A 23,932-nucleotide genomic window follows, 5' to 3' on the forward strand; every position below is an offset into this window, starting at 1 on the left:
TCATGTCCGACTTAGGAAAAGTCAAGTGCTGCCCCAATGGCAGTTGGAAGGTTCCCAATAGTCCCAATATTAGGGTTGTGAGAGGGGGGGCTAAGTCTTTTGTTTTTTCCTGGACGACTTGGTCCACTGTGGTTTGGACATCTGGTCAATTAGCTTCACTTGTTGTGATGGGATTGTTGTTGGTGTGAGTTTAGGTGTTTCCAGGCCTAGTACCTGACACACCTCTGGAATATCTGAGGCCTCCTTGAGAGTTATTGTTTTAGAGTCCTTATTAATGAAGATGGCAAAGGGGAAGCCCCATTTGTATGGGATCTGATGTTTTCGAAGTAATTGTGTCAGTGGTCTCAGGGATCCCCTGCGTTATAATGTTTTTACACTTAGGTCTTGGTAGAACTGGATTACATTTCCTTGGAATTTGAGGGTGGGGTTTTTCCTTGCGGCCTGTAGAATTTTGTCCCTGTCTTGATGTAGCGCCATCCTAATGATTACATCTCTGGGAGGCAAGCCATCCCTAGGCCTGGGTTTGAGGGCTCTGTGTGCTCGCTCAATGCCCTTATTGAAGTCCTCAGAGCCTGCTGTTATCTGGTGGAAGAGCTGTGCTATGTAGGAGAGGAGGTCTTTGTTGAGGATACTCTCTGGTACTCCTTTCAGTCTAATGTTGTTCCTCCTACTCCTATTTTCCAGATCCTCAAGTTTCTCCTGGATTTCAGCTAGTTCTTGTTGATGGGAGGTCACTGAATGGGTTACTTTCGTGATATCTTCAACTAGGGTGTCTGTGTGTTCCTCCAATGAGTCTATTCGGCCTCCTAGATCATTGAGGTCTGTTTTAATTTCTGATAGGCTATTGGTCATTGCTGTATGCATGCTATCTATTTTGTTCCAGAGTTTTTCAAAATTTGATGTTATATCTTGTTTGGAGACCAAGTCTCTCAGGTCTGCTTTAGTCACTGGGGTGGAATCTTCATTAGTGTCAATGCTCTCTACATCTGACCCCTCTAGGTCTCCCCCCTCTGGAACATCTGATGTAGTCAGTTTGGGGTTTGTCGCCATTTTGAAAAAAGCATTTACTGGATTAGTTTTTGGCATCTTATCATCTTTTATCACTCTTCTGGCGGACATTGTCAGGCTGAGGTGCACCACTTGTTATGGTTTTTTTGCCGGATTGTAAGCTGAGTCTCTAAGGGTAGGCACTTGGGTGTTCAGCTGTCTGGAGTCAGTAATTAAGTCGTATTCACTGCCTTCTTTATGTGGACAATGATGTTCAGGATTAGGGGGACCACCCTTTTCGGTGTGTGTATGCAGTATGTTAGTTTGGTTGTTCTTCAAAAATCTGCTGAGCAGGTGTCACAGCAGGGTTAATTTAGTAGCTCTTTCAACTGCTAGCAAGCCGAGTCTCTGGATTTGTATGTGTCTATGGGGTCAGCCACAGTGCACTTTACTGATATGTGGCGCGTGTAGTTTGCACTTTCTGATTGGTCTGTTTTAGGTTACAGCAATCAGCACAAAGGGTGCTCAGCTCAAGGGTATCCCTTTGTATTTTCAAATGTCTTCTGTCAATTGGGTTCACTGTCGCTCGTTATGGGATACAATTATCACATGCAGAGACTACCTTCTTGTCAGTTAATCAGACTCAGTGTGGGTAAGCCTCTCGCACTTTCTTTCTGTTTTTCCCCTAGGGTTCTGCCCTCCAACTACCGTTTTCTTTTTTAAGTTGAAGTCAGTGTTGCTCCCCCTGACTGTACTTCTCACCTCCAAGCTTATTTGATTTCCCCAGTCGCACGAGAAGCTCCGTCTTCCAGCTTTTCACTCCGCCAGCGCCATCTTGGTTGTGACGTCACCCAGGTACCGCGGTAGCGCGGCAAATCTTCTCCAGTCAATATCTATGTTTAATGTTGACCACTGTGCTCTGCTCTCTTGTGGCCGGACTGTCTATGTTGAGATTCGTGGTTCTGGTGTTAGGTAGTATAGTCCGCCGCCGGCTCCTAATATAATCTCCGTTGCTTCTTGTAGCGTCACAGCGCTTCCAGGCTCCAGATATCTTTTTTTTGCTGTTAGGAATTTGCGACCCAGCCCGCTTTCCACTCCTGGTTGTGTCTAGGATCTCTCCATAAATCAGGGAATCTTTTCAATCGAAGTTAGGACTTTTTGTCATCTATTTGGTCAGTGTGCTGAGCAGAGCTCAGTAATTAAGCTGCCATTTCTTAGCCCGGTCAGGCCACGCCCCCAGTGGTTCTCTTTAAAGGGACAGTCTACAATAGAATTTGTATTGTTTTAAAATATAGATAATCCCTTTATTACCCATTCCCCAGTTTTGCATAACCAACACAGTTATTTTAATATACTTTTTACCTCTGTGATTACCTTGTATCTAAGCATATTCTGACAGCCCCCTGATCACATGACTGCAACTATTTATTATCTATTGACTAGCTTTTAGTACTGTGTTGTACTAAATCTTAAATAACTTCTCGGGCGTGAACACATTGTTATCTATATGGCCCACATGAACTAGTAGTCTCCTGTTGTGAAAAGCAAATGCAAAAAATCATGTGATTAAGAGGCTGTCGATAAAAACCTTTAAAACAGGTAGAAATTTAGAGGTTTACATGTTATAAAGTATATTAATCTAACAATGTTGGTTGTGCAAAGCTGGGGAATGGGTAGCAAAGGCATTATCTATCTTTTTAAACAATAACAATTTTAGAGTAGACTGCCCCTTTAAGAGTGGATCTGGTCTCCATGGTTTGAGCAGCAAAACATGAAACACAGGATGGATATTGTAGGTTTCTAGGAGTTAAAACCGCAGGTTTTCTGTAAAGATGATAGGACGAGGGTAAACAAAATTGAATTCTCAGGTGGCACCTGGGTTCCTCTGTCAGAGGTGATGTTTTGTAGAAGCCGTGAAAGTGTTATATTTCTTTTAAGAACAGCACAGCAGTCTTGGTAGATTTTGAGAAGCCAATGGTTGATATGAAATGTGCCATTTTAGTTAAGTGGACTATTACTACCATAATTGTGTTGTGCTGTCATGAGGGAGGGAGGTAGCTAGACAATGAAATCCATAGCAATGTCAAACCTAGGACAAGAGGGAATGAGAAGAGGTTGAAGAAAACCAGCAGGTGTGGTAGTGGAGGTCTGTATCAGGTGTCTTTAGTTAAGATTGGCCACCAACAGTACTGCAGTGCTGCTTCTTTGGTTTTGGTGATACCTCAATGACCGAAGGCTTGTGGAATGTTCTCAACATTTCTTGGCAAAATGAAGAGGGGGATCTATACTTGGGAGCCATGGTACCATAGATCTTCTGAAGATGTGTTGTGGTTGCTGGAGTATTGACTTTCATCTTGCAGAGACATTCTAGTAAAGAAGATTGCAAGGCAAGGAAGTGGCTGGTTTGCAGAATAGTGTCTATTGGTATTTGGTCCATAGAATATTCTTCATACATGCAAGAAATAGCATATTCCCATTCTTAGAAGGCCTTACAAAAAAAAAAAACACTTGGAATGAGATAAGGGAGAAGAACAGGGCCCATCTGTGTAGACTGGATACATTGCCACCTTGAGTAGGCGAAGCCACTTCTCCAGGGCAAATTTGATGGCCGACAACGCTCTCTCACCCACATAGTAGTTCCATTCTGCAGGGTTTATATTCCTGGAATAGAAAGCCACGGGATGCAACAATTTATTTTCTCCATCTTGCTGTACAATGGAGGCTCCTAAGGCAGTGCTTGAGGCATCTACTTCCAAGAAGAAGGCCTTTGAGTAGTCAGAAATTATGGACACTTGAGTAAAAAGTCTCTTTAAATTTCAAAGGCCTCTTTCAACTGTGTGGACCACAGGAACCAATATTGTGTTTTGGTGAGAGCAGTGATGAGAGCAGAGACCTGTGAGAAGTTCTGGATGAACCTTTGGTGGAAGTAGAAGAATCCTTTGAAATGCTAGACTGCCTTCTTGTCTTTGGAAACAGGCCAATCTAGGACTGCTTGTACCTTGAAGGATTCATCTGAATGTGGCCAGAAAACATAACTTGATGGTGAGTGTTTGCATCAAACATGCATTCTTGATCAAGCATATAGTCCATGTTCTTGTAGGGGTTTTAATACAGTATGCACATGGATAATATGTTGGGTTGGTGAGGCCAAAAAGAACAAGATGTCATTGCGGTATATTACCATGAAGTGTCTAGCAGATCTTGAAATACATTGTTCGGAAAGTGCTGAAATGTGGCCTGGGCATTGCACAAATTGAAATGCATGACCAAGTATTCAAAGTCTTCATAATGAGATCTGAACACCATCTTCCATTCATTACCCTTATGAAGTAAAGATGCTAGTGTTTTGAAGGAGGTCTAACATCTCAGTGGAAGTGAGTATTTGTCCTTTATTGTAATATTGTTAAGGTCTATGTAGTACCCAGTGGACATAAGACAGATATATAAATATTTTCACAGATTAGACCCCAGTAGGATTCTGAAACAATAAAACAGTGCACATTTTTCTATCAATAATTTAAAATTGTTTGTTTTATAAGCAGATCTTTTGCAATGCAATACTTAATGGCAGATATTTACTGTGCATATATAAAAAATATTTAAATGCCCTGTAAATCTATTGGATTAATTTGCTCAGCATTATTCTTACATAATATGACAATTAGGAACAAAACATTACAAGAGCTAAAAAAATGCTTCACAATTTGTAAAGACAGTGTTGCCTAATTTCATGTCACAAACTCATTGGAGTGACACCAAAGTATTAGTAAATCAGGCATTATTTGCATAGTTTTTAATTAGAATTACTTTAAATAAATTACACTAACCGCTAGATTTAGAGTTTTGTCGGTAAAGACCTGCGTAGCCAACGCTGCATTTTTTCCCAACGCACCCTTCAAACAACACTGGTATTTAGAGTTGTCTGAGGGGCTGCGTTAGGCTCAAAAAAGGGTGTGTTGAGCCTAATTTAGCTCCACTTCAACCCTCAATACCAGCGTTGCTTATGGTAGCGGTAAGCTGGGAAAACTTGCTCATGCACGATATCCCCATAGGAAACAATGGGGCAGTTTGGGCTGAAAAAAACCCTGCAAAAAAGCAGCGTTCAGCTCCTAACGCAGCCCCATTGTTTCCTATGGGGAAACACTCTCTAAGTCTGCACCTAACACCCTAACATGAACCCCGAGTCTAAACACCCCTAATCTTACACTTATTAACCCCTAATCTGCAGCCCCTGCTATCGCTGACACCTGCATTATATTATTAACAACTAATCTGCCGCTCCGGACACCGCCGCAACCTACATTATCCCTATGAACGCCTAATCTGCTGCCCCTAACATCGCTGACCCCTATATTATATTTATTAACCCCTAATCTGTCCCCCCAATGTCGCCGCAACCTACCTACACTTATTAACCCTGAATCTGCCGAACGGACCTTGCTGCCACTATAATAAATGTATTAACCCCTAAACCGCCACACTCCCGCCTCGAAAAAACACTAGAATAAATAGTATTAACCCATAATCTGCCCTGCCTAACATCGCCGCCACCTACCTACAATTATTAAACCCTAATCTCCCGCCCGCACCGTCGCCGCTACTATAATAAAGTTATTAACCCCTAAACCTAAGTCTAACCCTAACACCCCCTAACATAAATATAATTGAAATGAAACTAAATAATATTCCTAAAATTAACTAAATTAATCATATTTAAAACTAAATACTAACCTATCAAATAAACCCTAAGATAGCTGCAATATAACTAATAATTAAATTGTAGCTATTTTAGGATTTATATTTATTTTACAGGCAACTTTGTATTTATTTTAACTAGGTACAATAGCTATTAAATAGTTAATAACTATTTAATAGCTACCTAGTTAAAATAAGTACAAAATTACCTGTAAAATAAATCCTAACCTAAGTTACAAATACACCTAACACTACACTATCATTAAACTAATTAAATAAATTACCTACAATTAGCTAAACTAAAATACAATAAAATAAACTATTCTAGAATACAAAAAAACCCCCACTAAATTACAAAAAATAATAAAAAAAAAATTACAAAAAAAAAAAAAAAATCCCTACCCTATTCTAAACTACCAAAGTAATCAGCTCTTTTACCAGCCCTTAAAAGGGCTTTGTGTGGGGCATTGCCCCAAAGTAATCAGCTCTTTTACCTGAAAATAAAAATACAATACCCCCCAACATTACAACCCACCACCCACATACCCCTACTCTAACCCACCCAAATCCCCCTTAAAAAAAACCTATCGCTAACCCCCTGAAGATCATCCTACCTTGAGTAGTCTTCACTCAGCCGAGCCAAATTCTTCATCCAAGGTGCGCAGAGGAGGTCCTTCATCCGGTAGAAGTCTTCATCCAAGCAGAGCAAGAAGAAGTCCTCCATCCGGTAGAAGTGTTCATCCATGCGGCGTCTTCAATCTTCATCCAGAGCGGAGCGGAGCCATCTTGAATGGAGCCGACGTGGAGCCATCCTCTTCAACCGACGACTTCCCAACGAATGAAGGTTCCTTTAAGGGACGTCATCCAAGATGGCGTCCTTTCAATTCTGATTGGCTGATAGAATTCTATCAGCCAATCAGAATTAAGGTAGAAAAAATCTGATTGGCTGATGCAGTTCAATCTGATCAGCCAATAGAATGCGAGTTCAATACGATTGGATCAGCCAATCAGATTGAACTTCAATCTGATTGACTGATTGCATCAGCCAATCATATTTTTTCTACCTTAATTCTGATTGGCTGATAGAATTTTATCAGCCAATCGGAATTGAAGGTACGCCATCTTGACTCAAGGTAAGTGTCAGAACATATGTGAAGGTGTGTTTACCTTTAAGGTTCACCTCCAATCAAACCTTCACACCTGTCTTAAAACCACTCCTCTCACTAATCTTAATGCTTAGTATTTTGTGTGCAACTCATAGAGGAACATATATTCTCTAAGCTCCTGATATTTCTTACTGGAATTTTTCTCAAATCATATTGAGCTTTATTGCTTCATCATCTGTCTAATTGTGTGTGCTGCAATTGCTTTCACTACAATCTGCCGTACGACTCAGACCGCTCCTGCTCTTCACAAGCATATGGCTCAGCTGGACTCTTTATAAATATCACTATATCTATTAGTTTACACTCCAATTTAGTGTAAATAATGATTATGGTATAAAAAAAACATAAATTATAAATAATACTTGTATTACTGGTGTATCTTAAACTTTAATAATACAAATAAGGAATTGGAAACTTGTTGCCTAAAATACAACACTTTGTAAATATTACATAATACTAAGCCTAAAAATTTAAAGGGGTAAGGTTAAGATGGAACAAACAGATTTACCACAGGTTATTTATAACGTCTCCCAAAAAGTGGACCAGATGGGACAAGCCATTCTGGATCTACCACTAGAAAATCAAGTCCTAAGGGAATTATTCAAACAATCTAAAGAGCAACAAGCCACTGCACCTGAACCACAGGTATGTTTACCTGAAATCTTTTCTGGCGAAAGAAAACTGTACAGACAATTTAAAAATGCCTGTCAATTATTATACAATTTGAAACCTAGAACATACCCCTCTGATAGAGTCAAAGTGCTCACTACAATTTCTTTCCTACGATCAGAACCTAGGATATGGGCTGATCAGTTGTGTGAAAGTAATGCTCCCATACTAAATTCATTATCTGATTTCTTCCAAGCAATGGATGAACTGTACTGTGACACTGATATACAGCTATCAGCAGAACAAAAAATGAGAAGTTTAAGACAAGGTAAAAAACCAGTGGCAGATTATATCACAGAATTTAAGCTGTATGCTTCAGACTCTTCCTGGAGTTTAGTGTCTTTGCATAATCAGTTCAGACTGGGACTTTCAGAAATCTTAAAGATAAACTCGCTCGCATAGAGCTACCAAATTCCCTGGAATCTTTAATGAAGCTTGCCACGCAAATAGACAGAAGGTTGAGAGAAAGAAGGCTGAGCGAGCTCATACTGAATACACCCACAAACCTCAAGCTTCTGGATTCTCTACACCTTCTAGTGCAGCTCATGAACAGGCAACTCCCATGGAGATAGGAATCTTAAGGGGACCTTTATCTCCTCAAGAAAGACTTTGTAGAAGGACGCAGAACTTATGTATGTACTGTGCCAATCCAACACATACTGTCAGTGACTGTCCCATTCTACGAAAAAATAAAAAGAGTAAGTTCATGTTTATACATAATTCTTATAAATTTGAGGATAAACAATCTTACTGCAATCTTTCTCTCCTCCTACAGTGGGACCTTAAATTAATAAAGACGAATGCCATACTCAATTCAGGAGCCTTCGGCAACTTTATTGATAAATCTACTGTATTGTCTAATAAAATAGCTGTTATATCAAAGAAAACTCCTGTCTCTCTTAAGGTAATTGATGGTTCCACAATCACAACCGGACCCATAACACACCATACAATACCACTGTTAGTTACTAGTGCATGTGGTCATACCGAACATATAACATTTGATGTTATTCCTTCCCCACATTTCACTGTAGTTCTAGGTCTACCATGGTTGCAACTCCATAACCCAACTATCAACTAGTTCAGTTTACAGTTAATTTTAGAGTCAACATATTGTACTAAAACCTGCTTCCCTCAACAGCTTCTTCTACACACAATTTGTGATGAGTTGTCTCTTCCAGACCAATATAAAGATTTCTCTGACGTATTCAGTAAAACTGAGGCTGAATCTTTACCACCACACCGGGTATACGATTGCCCTATAGAACTGATCCCTGGAAGCACTGCACCTGTTGGTCATCTGTATCCACTCAGCCAACCAGAATATCTGCACCTTAAACAGTACCTACAAGATAACCTCCGCAAAGGTTTCATCCGGCCATCAACTTCACCCCCAGCTGCTGGAATGTTTTTTGTGACAAATGAGGATGCAACACTAAGACCCATAATTGACTACCACGAGTTAAACAAATGCACATTAAAGAATCGATACCCCCTTCCACTGATACCCGAACTAATAGAGAGGTTAAGTAATGCCGTGATATTAACCAAACTAGATCTTCGAGGTGCAAACAATTTAATCCGCATTAGAGAGGGAGACGAATGGTTCACAGCTTTTAGGACCCGGTACGGGTTGTTTGAGTACCTTGTGATGCCATTCGGCTTATGTAATGCCCCTGTGACGTTCCAGCATTTTATAAACGATATCTTTAGAGATCTCCTGGACGTCTGTATGGTGGTGTACCTTTACGACATCTTGATTTACTCCAACAACCTTGAAGATCACATCAAACACATGAGATGGGTATTAGCCAGGTTAAGGGTACATAAACTTTACTTAAAGCCAGAGAAATGTTCGTTCCACAACACTAATATCTCTTTTTTGGGTTATAATATTTCTTCATCCGGTGTACAAATGCAACCAAAAAAGGTCGATTCAGTCAAGAACTGGCCTATTCCTGCCAATAAAAAAGAACTACAGAGGTTCCTTGGTTTCTTTAATTATTATAGAAAATTCATTAAGATTTTTTCACAAATAGTAAAACCACTCACCTAACTTACTGGAACCAAAGTACCATATGACTGGATTCCTAAATTAACACAAGTTTTCAATTACCTGAAACTGTCATATCATTACCCCTCTAGTAGCTTATATGTGGTAATATCTGTCCCTTTAAGGTTTACTCAGAGACATATCAGATCTTCTATAAAAGGAGGGACTAAAGCACTGCTCAGGTGCTTGATAATTGCAAATGTATGGGTAAAGCAGACTTACTGCAACTTTTACCTATTTCCTAAATTCAACAGATTGGATAAACTCTTTTCAGACAAACAATATCCTTACCAAATTCGTTATATTCATTCTACTATAATCTGAAACCATTCATCAAACTACTAAAGATTTCACATTCAGATCGCCTCTCACACCAAAGGATTTTCACAGCACTCTGACGTCATCTCTAATTCAGCGTGTGTACACGGAAGTCAGAACACGCTGTCTGCAGGGACGCTGAACACGGAGTGTTACCTCCGCTAACGGATCAACATCTCAGCTCCTCTCAACTATACCGGACCTGTTCCCAACTTTCCTTGCCTTAACGATTTATACGCAAGTATTTAGCATAAGAGACTGCCTTAAAACATTTGTATATAACTTCTAATAAGAATAACTACAAGTTCGAATGCCTAACTGAATTACTTACTACAGTGTTTTCCTGTCATATTAATACCTGCTATAATCTACAATTATACAGAAGAAACTGTTTACTACTGTGTTTGCCTGTCACATTAACTCTCTAATACATGTTGAACTCAATCAGAGACTTAAACTAGCGCTTAACCATTGAAGTGATATATAAAAGTCCAGGTATACATCATCATTAATACCTGTGACAACAAGCTCACTTTCCATCTCATTACTTGTTCATGCTATTCCTAAGAGGTATCAGTTTTCACTCACCATTGATAACTGCATAAATAGGAATAACTACACACAAAATATTTGTTTATCCATAAGTGTTTATTAGGGATATTGCAGAATTATCAAGCCATTAAAAAGGATTACAATGGATCCTGCGCAAATGACCAATGAAATTGGCACCCTTAATCAAAAGGTAGAATTACTTGCACAGGGTTTAAATGAACTAAAGACTGAAAATAACACGCTTAAACGTTTAATGAACGATTATTTCACACAGAAACCCACTGATCATCCAGAACCACAAATTAATCCACCCCACCCATTCACAGGGGTACGTTCTAAATACCGTGAATTTAAAAATTCTTGCATGCTACTATTCAGTATGAAACCCAAGACATACTGTACAGAGAGAATTAAAGTCTGTACCACTATATCATATCTATCTGGAGAACCCAGGGCTTGGGCTGACAGATTTTTTGAGTCTGGTGATCCTATACTAGATTCATTAGAAAATTTCTTTGCTGCCATGTCTACACTTTATGAGGATACTAACAAACAGAGTACCGCGGAACAAAACCTGAGATCCATTAGACAAGGATAGCGAGCAGTGGAAGATTATATTGCCGAATTCCAACTATGGGCTACTGACTCGCAATGGAATATAATAAGCCTGAAGAATCAATTCAGGTTGGGATTATCAGAACATCTCAAAGACGAACTTTCTCGTATAGAGTTACCTGAAACTCTTGAGGCTTTAATAAAAGTTTGTATATCGATGGATCGACGCTACAGAGAACGTAAGATGGAAAGACAACACCCCGAGACCTTCACAAAGAAGCATTATCCTGTTCATTACGATAAACCCAGCACACCAGCAGTGGCAATGGAAATTGGAACCATAAAAGGCCCTCTAACTCAAGAGGAAAAGACAAGACGTCGCTTAGCCAACCTATGTATGTATTGTGCTAACAAAGACCATGGAGTGTCTACATGCCCTCTCCTGATTCGTCAAAAGAAGGGTAAGACTTCTTATAGTATCACTAATATCTCTACCAAACTAAATACCCATTTGACTATTTCTGTGTCTTTACAGTGGGACCAACACCTCTACCAGAGCGAGGCTATGATTGACTCAGGTGCTTTCGGAATGTTCATAGATCAGAAAATTGTTAATGCAAATAAAATACCTTGTGTGATGAAAGAAATACCAGTTTATGTTAAAGTTATTGATGGGTCTAACTATTTAAAAGGGCCCATTACACATGACACTATTCCACTCCTCACCACTACAAAAACAGGTCACAAAGAATATATTTCATATGACATCATTCCAGGATCTATACATCCTATTATTATGGGATATCCATGGCTACAAAAACATAATCCCACAATTGATTGGTCAATAAACAAGTTAAAATTTGATTCCTCTTACTGTTCTTCAACTTGTTTTCCTTATACACAGATTAATCATGCTATATCAGCTTTACCTCAAGAGTACGCTGAATTTTCAGACGTATTCAATTTAAAGGAAGCAGAAAATTTTCCTCCACATCGGCCATATGACTGCCCAATTGATACAAAACCTGGTGCAGTCATACCGTTTGGAAGAATATTTCCATTATCACAGAAAGAATTACAATTCTTGAGGGAATACCTAGACGATAATCTACGAAAGGGTTTTATCTCACCCAGTACATCTTCGGCAGCCGCAGGCATATTTTTCGTCACTAATAAAGATGGAACTAGACGACCCATCATAGACTATAGAGCTCTTAACTCTATAACTATCAAAAACCGATACCCCCTTCCTCTCATCCCTGAGCTTCTAGAAAGGTTGAGTGATGCCACCATATTCACAAAATTAGACCTTAAAGGTGCTTACAACCTTATCCGGATAAAGAGTGGGGATGAATGGAAAACGGCCTTCAGGACCCGTTATGGGTTGTTCCAATATAATGTCATGCCATTCGGACTCACCAATGCACCCGCCACATTCCAGTATTTTATCAATGATATATTTAAAGATCTCATGGATGTGTGCATGGTAATTTACTTGGATGACATTTTAATCTATTCTCGTACCGAAGATGAACATATCAAACATGTCAGGTGGGTGTTAGCAAGATTACGTGAACATCAACTCTACGCCAAGATGGAGAAGTGTTGTTTCCATGTAAATACTATCAAATTTTTGGGATATATAATTTCACCCACAGGAGTAAAGATGGACCCTGAAAAGGTTTCTGCTATACTCAATTGGACTAAACCCACTTCGGTAAAATCGCTACAACGATTTCTTGGATTTGCCAATTTTTATAGACGATTCATAAAAAACTTCTCTATGATTGTCAAACCTCTAACCAGACTAACAGGCAAAGACAAATTCTTATGGAACAATGAAGCTCAAGAGGCATTCGAACTTCTAAAACGGAAATTCTCATCCTCTCCAATTCTACAACTTCCTCATCCTGATTTCCAATACACAGTAGAAGTTGATGCCTCGAATACTGGTATTGGTGCTATACTCTCCCAACAATCTCTAACTAATCCTACTTTACATCCAGTTGCATATTATTCAAGAACACTTACAAATGCAGAACAAAATTACTCCGTAGGAGACAAAGAATTGTTAGCCATCAAATGTGCTTTGGAACATTGGAGGCATCTACTAGAAGGCACCTCCAAACCCTTTTACATCTTCACCGATCACAAGAACCTTCAATATCTCAAGAATAACAAGACTCTTTCTTCTAGACAGGTTCGTTGGGCTCTTTTTCTCGACAGATTTGAATTTTTGATAACCTATAGACCAGGTTCTAAGAATATCAAGGCAGATGCTCTCTCCAGATCCCTAGAACCTACCACTGAAGAACCAGAGAAAAAGTTTATCATTGCTCCTCACAAAATCATTGCCTCTGCCACTACTTTACTCACTGAGATAATAAATGCTTTGCAATCTGATACTGAGATTCCACCTTCTTGTGAAAGGGATGAGAAGACAGGTTTATTCATCCATAACAACAAGACCTATATTCCTTCCTCTTTACACAAAGAACTCATACAACATTATCATGATACACCTCTCTCAGGTCACCCTGGTATAGTAAAAACAATGGAACTTCTCAAAAGGACATTTTGGTGGCCACGTCTTAATCAGGATGTAGTTGATTATGTGACTAAATGTAATACCTGTGCTCGGAACAAGAAAGACCACCATAAACCATTTGGTCTTATGTGCTCCTTACCCATTCCAGAGGTTCCCTGGTCTATGATAGCTATGGACTTCATAGTGGAGTTACCTCCATCAAACCAATTCACCACAATATTAGTGGTAATAGACCATCTCACCAAATTAGCACATTTCATACCGCTAAAGTCCTTACCAACTGCCATCACTACTGCAAAAATATTCATGTCACATATTGTAAAACTTCATGGACTACCTACTTCCATTGTATCGGACCGAGGGACACAATTCACCTCTAGATTTTGGAAAGAATTATGTCGTATACTACAAATCTCATCAAGACTCACCACCGCATTCCACCCTCAATCTAACGGATTAACGGAGCGTACAAATCAAACTCTAGAACAGTACCTTCGATGCTATGTAAGCCATCTTCAAGATGACTGGGTAGAGTGGTTAACTTTAGCTGAATTTGCGTATAATAACTCTATAAACTCCTCCACCAAAACATCACCTTTTCATGCTACATATGGATACCACCCTAAGTCTCTCCCTGGACGAGACCTTGTATCCACTAATCCAACAGTCATGGATTATACTCAAAACATCAAATCATCTCTAACACTATTGAAGAAACACCTCGAAGAAGCCAAATCATCTCAAAAGAGATATTATGATACGAAAAGATGTAATCCTCCAACCTTCAAAGTTGGTGATAGAGTTTTACTCTCCACAAAAAATCTTAGACTTCAAGTCCCCTGTAAAAAACTCGCAAACCAATTCATTGGGCCTTACTCCATAACAAAGGTCATCAATCCTAATGCCGTCACTCTAAAACTACCACAAACATTAAAGATACATCCATCATTCCATGTATCGCTTTTGAAACCCTACCTTGGAACCAACACCATACAACCACAAGACAACGACTCCCCTGTCATATCCGAACCTGATCAAACGGATTATGAAATTGAAAGAATACTTGACTCCAGGATACGTTGGAGAAGAGTAGAATATCTTGTCCACTGGAAGGGATATGGACCAGAAGAAGATTCATGGGTACAACACTCTAACATTAATGCTCCTCATTTACTTTCTGAATTCCACGCTAAATATCCAACGAAACCACGTGCAATTGGTGGTAGGAGGACATCCTGACGGGAGGGATCTGTGATATCATTACCCCTCTAGTAGCTTATATGTGGTAATATCTGTCCCTTTAAGGTTTACTCAGAGACATATCAGATCTTCTATAAAAGGAGGGACTAAAGCACTGCTCAGGTGCTTGATAATTGCAAATGTATGGGTAAAGCAGACTTACTGCAACTTTTACCTATTTCCTAAATTCAACAGATTGGATAAACTCTTTTCAGACAAACAATATCCTTACCAAATTCGTTATATTCATTCTACTATAATCTGAAACCATTCATCAAACTACTAAAGATTTCACATTCAGATCGCCTCTCACACCAAAGGATTTTCACAGCACTCTGACGTCATCTCTAATTCAGCGTGTGTACACGGAAGTCAGAACACGCTGTCTGCAGGGACGCTGAACACGGAGTGTTACCTCCGCTAATGGATCAACATCTCAGCTCCTCTCAACTATACCGGACCTGTTCCCAACTTTCCTTGCCTTAACGATTTATACGCAAGTATTTAGCATAAGAGACTGCCTTAAAACATTTGTATATAACTTCTAATAAGAATAACTACAAGTTCGAATGCCTAACTGAATTACTTACTACAGTGTTTTCCTGTCATATTAATACCTGCTATAATCTACAATTATACAGAAGAAACTGTTTACTACTGTGTTTGCCTGTCACATTAACTCTCTAATACATGTTGAACTCAATCAGAGACTTAAACTAGCGCTTAACCATTGAAGTGATATATAAAAGTCCAGGTATACATCATCATTAATACCTGTGACTACAAGCTCACTTTCCATCTCATTACTTGTTCATGCTATTCCTAAGAGGTATCAGTTTTCACTCACCATTGATAACTGCATAAATAGGAATAACTACACACAAAATATTTGTTTATCCATAAGTGTTTATTAGGGATATTGCAGAAACAATGCTTTACTACGGCTCCGATTCTAGCATTTCCCAATGTCAACCTTCAATACATTTTGGAGGTGGATTCATCTGACCATGCTATTGAAGCAGTTTTATCTCAACAAGATTCAATAACAAAGACCCTACATCCAATTTCATTTTTTTCCAAAAGTATGACTTCTGCAGAAAGGAACTACGCAATCGGCGACAAAGAACTCTTGGCTATTCCACGTTCTCTAGAATTCTGGAGACACCTACTAGAGGGAGCAACTGATCCAATAATAATCTATACCGATCACAAGAATCTACAATATCTCCAAAGTAATTAAACCTTATCTGCCAGACAGGTTCGTTGGAGCCTATATTTTTCCAGGTTTGACTTCCAAATCATATACCATCCTGCCTGTAGAAATGGCAAAGCAGACGCACTTTCAAGACAACTTACTTCACCAACTGAATCTAACAACCCAACTTCCATCATTCCTCCTGAAAAGTTCTTAGGACTTACATCTGAGTTCCTTACAGAAATAAGAGAAGCAACCAAACACTCATCAGAGGTTTTAAACAACAACTTAACCAATAAGGATGGGATTTATTACTATAACCATAGGATGTTTATTCCTTCTAATTTCAGACAAAAACTACTCGAAGACCATCATTATTCTCCCTTGGCAGGCCATCCTGGTGTTAAACGAACCCATGATTAGTGATGTCCCGAACTGTTCGCCCGCGAACGGTTCACAGCGAACATAGCTTGTTCGCGTTTGTCGGCGAACACATGGCGATGTTCGATCCGCCCCTATGTGTCATCATTGTGGAAACTTTGACCCTTTATGTCACAGCCGCCTGACACATTAGAGCCAATCAACATCAGACACTCCCTCACAGACCCTCCCAGCTACTCGGAATCCGCCATTTTAGACTCATAACGACCTTGCTTTCTTAATGAGAGGACGTGTTGTGTTTTTGCTCCTGACATTAATAGGAAAAACATAGCTAGGCTAGTGTATTTACAGTCCAGAAGGACTCCACTCATCTCTGCTGCAAGCACAGCACCCCAAAAAGCCCTTGGGCTATATTTCGTGCCGTTTTTTTTTTTTTTCGTTTTTTTTTATTAGCATTTGCCTGGCTTTCAGGCTGTGTGTTTAAGGCTCACAGCATATGCTGTGATTACTGCCACCACTGATATCTCCCATCAGTTTAAATTTAACTAACCAAAAAATTTAATTATTTTGCTAGTGTGATTTTTTTTCATTTTCTATCAGGCCTGTGTCACACAGCATATACTCTGGTTCATTGCTCTGTGCCAGCCACCAGTGTTAATATCCGTTTATAACATTATTTTAAATTTAAAAAAAAATATATATATATATTTTGCTAGTGTAATCTAATTACATTTACTATCAGGCCTGTGTCTGTCAGGCTCACTCAGCATTAATATACCTCATTTTTTTCAGTCTTTTGGTTAATTGGTCTGTGCCAGGCAACCACCCAGCACTCATATTCTTCTTCACCTTAATTTTAATATATATAAAAAAAAAAGTTTAAATTTGTTTGCTAGTGTAATCTAATATAATTTTCTATCCGGCCTGTGTCTTTTGCTGACATAGAGAGCCTACTGTGTTTACTTGCTGCCTAGTCTATGAGCCACGACTCATATGTGTTTAACCTTTTTTTAATTTCCCACCCCAAAAAATAATTTCAATCATTTTTCTAGTGTAATCTAATAGTATTTTCTATCAGGCGTGTATGTATCCGACTTACAGAGCCTACTGTTTTTAATAGCTGCCCTTCCAAGGCTATCAGCCACGACTCATGTATGTGCTTAACCTTTTTCTTAAAATTTCCAAAAAAAAGTCTTTAAATCATTATGCTAGTGTAATCTAATTGTATTTTCTATCAGGCCTGTGTCTAACTGTCTATCTGACTTACACAGCATACTGTTGTTATAATTGCTGCCCTACGTAGCAGCCAGCCAGTGCGACCACTCATAGAGTCATATGTGCATTGCACTTCTTAACATAATTTTAATATTAAAATCTAAAATTTTAAAATATTTTGCTAGTGTAATCTAACTTAATTTTCTATCAGTCCTGTGTTTTTATCACTTACACAGCATACTGTGTTAAATTGCTGCCCTACCTACCATCCACGACTCATATCTGCCAGCCTGTCTGCCAGGCCCAAGTTGCCAATTAGTGGCACCAATCACAATTCTTGTAACAGTAATTTAAAAAAATCATAATTTTTTGGACTGCAAATATTCAGTCTCCTAGTGCCATTGAATTTCATTTACCTCCTGCCTGCCACTGCCAGCCTTTTGTGCCAAGCCGTCTAGCCAACTATTTACACCAATCATAATTGTTGTCACAGACAGTATAGTTATTAATTTAAATAAAAAAATTTTTTAGTGTTGATCTTAATCCTCAGTTTGCTCGTGCCCTAGAATTGCACTTTTCTACAGCCTTCCAAGCCTGTGTGCCAGGCCTACTTAAAAAATATTTACACCAATCATATTTGTTGTGACAGTATTCTAATAATTAAAAATTAAAATTTTTGGTAATAGTTGTTGTGATTTGAATCCTCAGTTTGCTGGTGCCATTGAATAGCACTTTCCTCCTGCCTTGCAGCCTGCTGTGAGCCAGGCCCACCTAGCCAATTGTTGTCAGCAATCATATTTCTGTTAACAGTATTGCAAAAATTGTCAATCATCACTGTTTAGACTGTCAGTAATCAGTCTCCTAGTGTCCTTGAATTTCATCTCCCTCCTGCCTACCATCCTTTTGTGCCAGGCCGTCTTGCCAACTATTTACACCAATCCTAATTTTTTGTCACAGTATAGTTACTAATTAAAATTAAAAAAATCTTGATTGTTGATGATCTTAATCCTCAGTTTGCTCGTGCCCTAGAATTGCACTTTTCTACAGCCTTCCAAGCCTGTGTGCCAGGCCTACTTGAAAAATATTTACACCAATCATATTTGTTGTGACAGTATTCTAATAATTAAAAATTAAAATTTTTGGTAATAGTTGCTGTGATTTGAATCCTCAGTTTGCTGGTGCCATTGAATAGCACTTTCCTCCTGCCTTGCAGCCTGCTGTGAGCCAGGCCCACCTAGCCAATTGTTGTCAGCAATCATATTTCTGTTAACAGTATTGCAAAAATTGTCAATCATCACTATTTAAACTGTCAGTAATCAGTCTCCTAGTGTCCTTGAATTGCATCTACCTCCTGCCTGCCATCCTTTTGTGCCAGGCCGTCTTGCCAACTATTTACACCAATCCTAATTTTTTGTCACAGTATAGTTACTAATTAAAATTAAAAAAATCTTGATTGTTGATGATCTTAATCCTCAGTCTCTTCTATTGATTCTATCTAACTATCAATCTATGTATATCTATCTATCCTATATATCAATCTATCTTCTGTCCGGGATGTTTTGAGACAGCCACTTTGGGAATGTTAGTTGATTTAGACCCATTATGGCTTAAAAGCAGACTCTGCATAAACTATGTAATTTTCCATGGGAGTTTTGCCAGGGATTCCCCTCCAGCATGCGACAGTCCAGGTGTTAGTACCCTTGAAACAACTTTTCCATCACTATTGTGGCCAGAAAGAGTCCTTGTAGGTTTTAAAGTTTGCCTGCCTATTGAATTCAATGTCCGCCGTTCGCGAACCGAAAATTTTAGGTTCGCGACATCACTACCCATGATCTCCTATCCAGAACATACTTCTGGCCTAAAATGTTAAACACTGTCTTGGAGTATGTGAGAACATGTGCCGTTTGCCAGACCTCAAAAACAGAAAGGAAACATCCATATGGATTGCTAACGCCATTACCAGTCTCAGACAGACCTTGGCAACAGATTAGCCTAGATTTAATAGTAGATCTTCCCCTCTCTAATAACCAAAACACTATATTAGTCGTTATAGACACGTTTACGAAAATGGCTCACTTCCTACCATTCCACAAAGTACCAACATCTTCGGTAACAGCCACACTCTTCCTTCAACATATTATTAAACTCCATGGGATACACTCTGTTATAATATCTGACAGGGGAACTCAATTTACGTCATGTTTTTGGAAAAACCTTTGAAAATCTCTAAAAATCAACCACCATTATACTACTGCCTTCCACCCACAGGCCAATGGACAGGTTGAGAGAGTAAATCAATGGTTGGATGAATACATAAGATGTTTTTGCTCCTACCAACAAAATTACTGGATGCAATGTCTACTAATGGCTGAATTTGCCTCTAATAACTTAACTAATTCCTCAACTAACTTATCACCATTTTATGCAAACTATGGATACCATCCTACCTTGACATCTGTATCCACAACACCCTCTACATCTCCTTTAGTTGATGAACTTAACAACCAATTACTTGATAACTTTAGATTTATCAAAGAGAATCTCATCAACGCTCAAGCTAACCAGAAATTATATTTCGATTTACAGAGAAGATAACCACCTTCTTACCAAGTAGGAGATCAGGTTTGATTATCCACCAGAAACCTCAAACTACATGTTCCCAGTAAAAAATTGGCCCAAAGATTCTGTGGTCCGTTCGCAATTTAATCCTAAATTTCATGTCTCCCTGATTAAACCTTATTTGGGTTCCAGAACAGTACTTCCTTCACTTCCACCCTCGTTAGTTCAACAAGATTCAGAAGTATACGAAGTCTAAACACTTTTAGATTCTAGATTCTATAAGGGCTCCCTGTAATATCTTGTCAGTTGGAAGAATTTCTCCTCGGATGACGACAGTTGGGAAGTGGGAACCATCTTGGAACATCAACGCTCCTCGTTTGGTTTCACAGTTCCACCGTAGATTTCCAGAGCATCCCAGGCCTCAAGCTGAGGATCAGCTTGTTTGAGGAGAGGGTCATGTCAGAACATATGTGAAGGTGTGTTTACCTTTACGGTTCACCTCCAATCAAATCTTCACACCTGTCTTAAAACCACTCCTCTCACTAAGCTTAATGCTTAGTATTTTGTGTGCAACTCATAGAGGAACATATATTCTCTAAGCTCCTGATATTTCTTACTGGAATTTTTCTCAAATCATATTGAGCTTTATTGCTTCATCATCTGTCTAATTGTGTGTGCTGCAATTGCTTTCACTACAATCTGCCATACGACTCAGACCGCTCCTGCTCTTCACAAGCATACGGCTAACTGGAACTGGATAGTGTCTCTCCCTTCTGCCTGGAGCACTTACAAAGGACTTTCATCAAAAAGGTATACCTTCCAATAAACTTTCATTCTGACCAATAACTCACTTTACCTTCTAGCAGCAGTTTCCCTTCTAAGCCGTTCCGGTGACGTCAGATGCCACTGTCTCAGTCTCTCACTACCAAAGCATCGGAACTCACCGCCCATGCAGCACTTCTCAGCCGCTCAAACCTGTTTGCTTCCCAACCAACCTGACACTTTGCAATAAGGTAACGAACCTATTACTCTGATCATAAACCTGTGATGATACTATGTTATACGATCTGGCTATGTTATGATCTGAAGCAGAATTGGGAATATACGTCTCTTTAGTCAATTTGTTAACGATATCTCAACAATCAGTGATCTCCTTTTTTCAGTTTGACTTTTCTGGTCTCTTACTAAGTCCATATAATTCAGCTGGACTCTTTATAAATATCACTATATCTATTAGTTTGCACTTCCACTTAGTGTAAATAATGATTATGGTGTAACAAAACATAAATGATAAATAATACTTGTATTACTGGTGTATCTTAAACTTTAATAATACAAATAAGGAATTGAAAACTTGTTGCCTAAAATACAGCACATTGTAAATATTACAGTAGGATGATCTTCAGGGGGTTAGCGATAGTTTTTTTTTAAGGGGGGTTTGGGTGGGTTAGAGTAGGGGTATGTGGGTGGTGGGTTGTAATGTTGGGGGGTATTGTATTTTTATTTTCAGGTAAAGAGCTGATTACTTTGGGGCAATGACCCGCAAAAAACCCTTTTAAGGGCTGGTAAAAGAGCTGATTACTTTGGTAGTTTAGAATAGGGTAGGGAATTTTTTATTTTGGGGGCTTTTTTATTTTATTAGGGGGCTTAGATTAGGTGTAATTAGTTTAAACTTCTTGTAATTCTTTTTTATTTTTTGTAATTTAGTGGGGTTTTTTTGTATTATAGAATAGTTTATTTTATTGTATTTTAGTTTTGCTAATTGTAGGTAATTTATTTAATTAGTTTAATGATAGTGTAGTGTTAGGTGTATTTGTAACTTAGGTTAGGATTTATTTTACAGGTAATTTTGTACTTATTTTAACTAGGTAGCTATTAAATAGTTATTAACTATTTAATAGCTATTGTACCAAGTTAAAATAAATACAAAGTTGCCTGTAAAATAAATATAAATCCTAAAATAGCTACAATGTAATTATTAGTTATATTGTAGCTATCTTAGGGTTTATTTGATAGGTAAGTATTTAGTTTTAAATAGGATTAATTTAGTTAATTTTAGGAATATTATTTAGTTTAATTTAAATTATATTTATGTTAGGGGGGTGTTAGGGTTAGAGTTAGGTTTAGGGGTTAATAACTTTATTATAGTAGCGGCGACGGTGCGGGCAGGAGATTAGGGCATACTAATTGTAGGTAGGTGGCGGCGATGTTAGGGAGGGCAGATTAGGGGTTAATAACATTTATTCTAGTGTTTGCGAGGTGGGAGTGTGGCGGTTTAGGGGTTAATACATTCATTATAGTGGCGGCGAGGTCCAGTCGGTAGATTAGGGGTTAATAAGTGTAGTTAGGTAGTGGCGATGTTGGGGGGGGCAGATTAGGGGTTAATAAATATAATATAGGGGTCGGCGATGTTAGGGGCAGCAGATTAGGGGTTTATAGGTATAATGTAGGTGGCGGCTGTGTCCAGTCGGCAGATTAGGGGTTAAAATGTTTTATTATAGTTGTGGCGATGTGGGGGGGGCCTCGGTTTAGGGGTACATAGGTAGTTTATGGGTGTTAGTGTACTTTGTAGCACAGTAGTTAAGAGCTTTATATTCACACGTTAGCCCATAAAGCTCTTAACTACTGACTTTTTTTGTCGGTAGGAGTCTTGTCAGTAGAGGGTCTACTGCTCACTTGTCCCAAGACTCCAAATACTGGCGTTAGGCAAATCCCATTGAAAAGATAGGATACGCAATTGGCGTAAGGGGATCTGCGGTAGCCTGGAGTCGTGGTAGGGAAGTGAGCGTTAGACCATTTCCTGTCTGACTCTAAATACCAGCGGCGGTAAAAAGCAGCGTTAGGACCCCTTAACGCTGCTTTTGACGGCTAACACCAAACTCTAAATCTAAGTGAAAATGAAGTATAAATTTGGATGGTGTTGGGTTGTTTGATATTTTTAGAATGCTATTATGTTACAAAAGAAAAGTTTTTATGCCATTATACATTTTGCTAAACTATTTAATTTAGTAAAAAAAAACAAAAATTACATTAATAGTATTCATAAATGCACCCTTAACTTTAAATTATAAAAAGCAGTAATGTGTCTTGAACGTCCCTTAATTACTCTCTGCTTGTGTGATTTATAAAAAAGTATATCTATCTATCTATCTATCTATCTATCTACACACACACATATATATATATATGTATGTATATATATATATATATATATATATATATATACAGTATATATATATATGTAGTAACTCACAAAAATGAGTACACCCCTCACATTCTTGTAAATATTTTATTATATCTTTTCATGTGACAACACTGAAGAAATTACACTTTGCTACAATGTAAAGTAGTGAGTGTACAGCCTATATAACAGTGTAAATTTGCTGTCCCCTCAAAATAACTCAACACACAGCCATTAATGTCTAAACCGTTGGCAACAAAAGTGAGTACAGTGGAAATGTCCAAATTGGGCCCAAATAGCCATCTCTGAGGTTCTGAAAAAAAAAGAATTGTTGCTCTACATAAAGATGGCCTAGGTTATAGGAAGATATCCAAGACCCTGAAACTGACCTGCAGCACAGTGGGCAAGACCATACAGTGGTTTGAGAGGACAGGTTCCACTCAGAACAGGCCTCGCCATGGTCGACCAAAGAAGTTGAGTGCACATGCTCAGCGTCATATCCAGAGGTTGTCTTTGGGAAATAGATGTATGAGTGCTGCCCCCATTGCTGCAGAGGTTGAAGGGGTGGGGGGTCAACCTGTCAGTGCTCAGACCATACACTGCACACTGCATCAAAGTG

This window comes from Bombina bombina, chromosome 2 (assembly GCF_027579735.1).
Source record: "Bombina bombina isolate aBomBom1 chromosome 2, aBomBom1.pri, whole genome shotgun sequence".
NCBI lineage: Eukaryota > Metazoa > Chordata > Amphibia > Anura > Bombinatoridae > Bombina > Bombina bombina.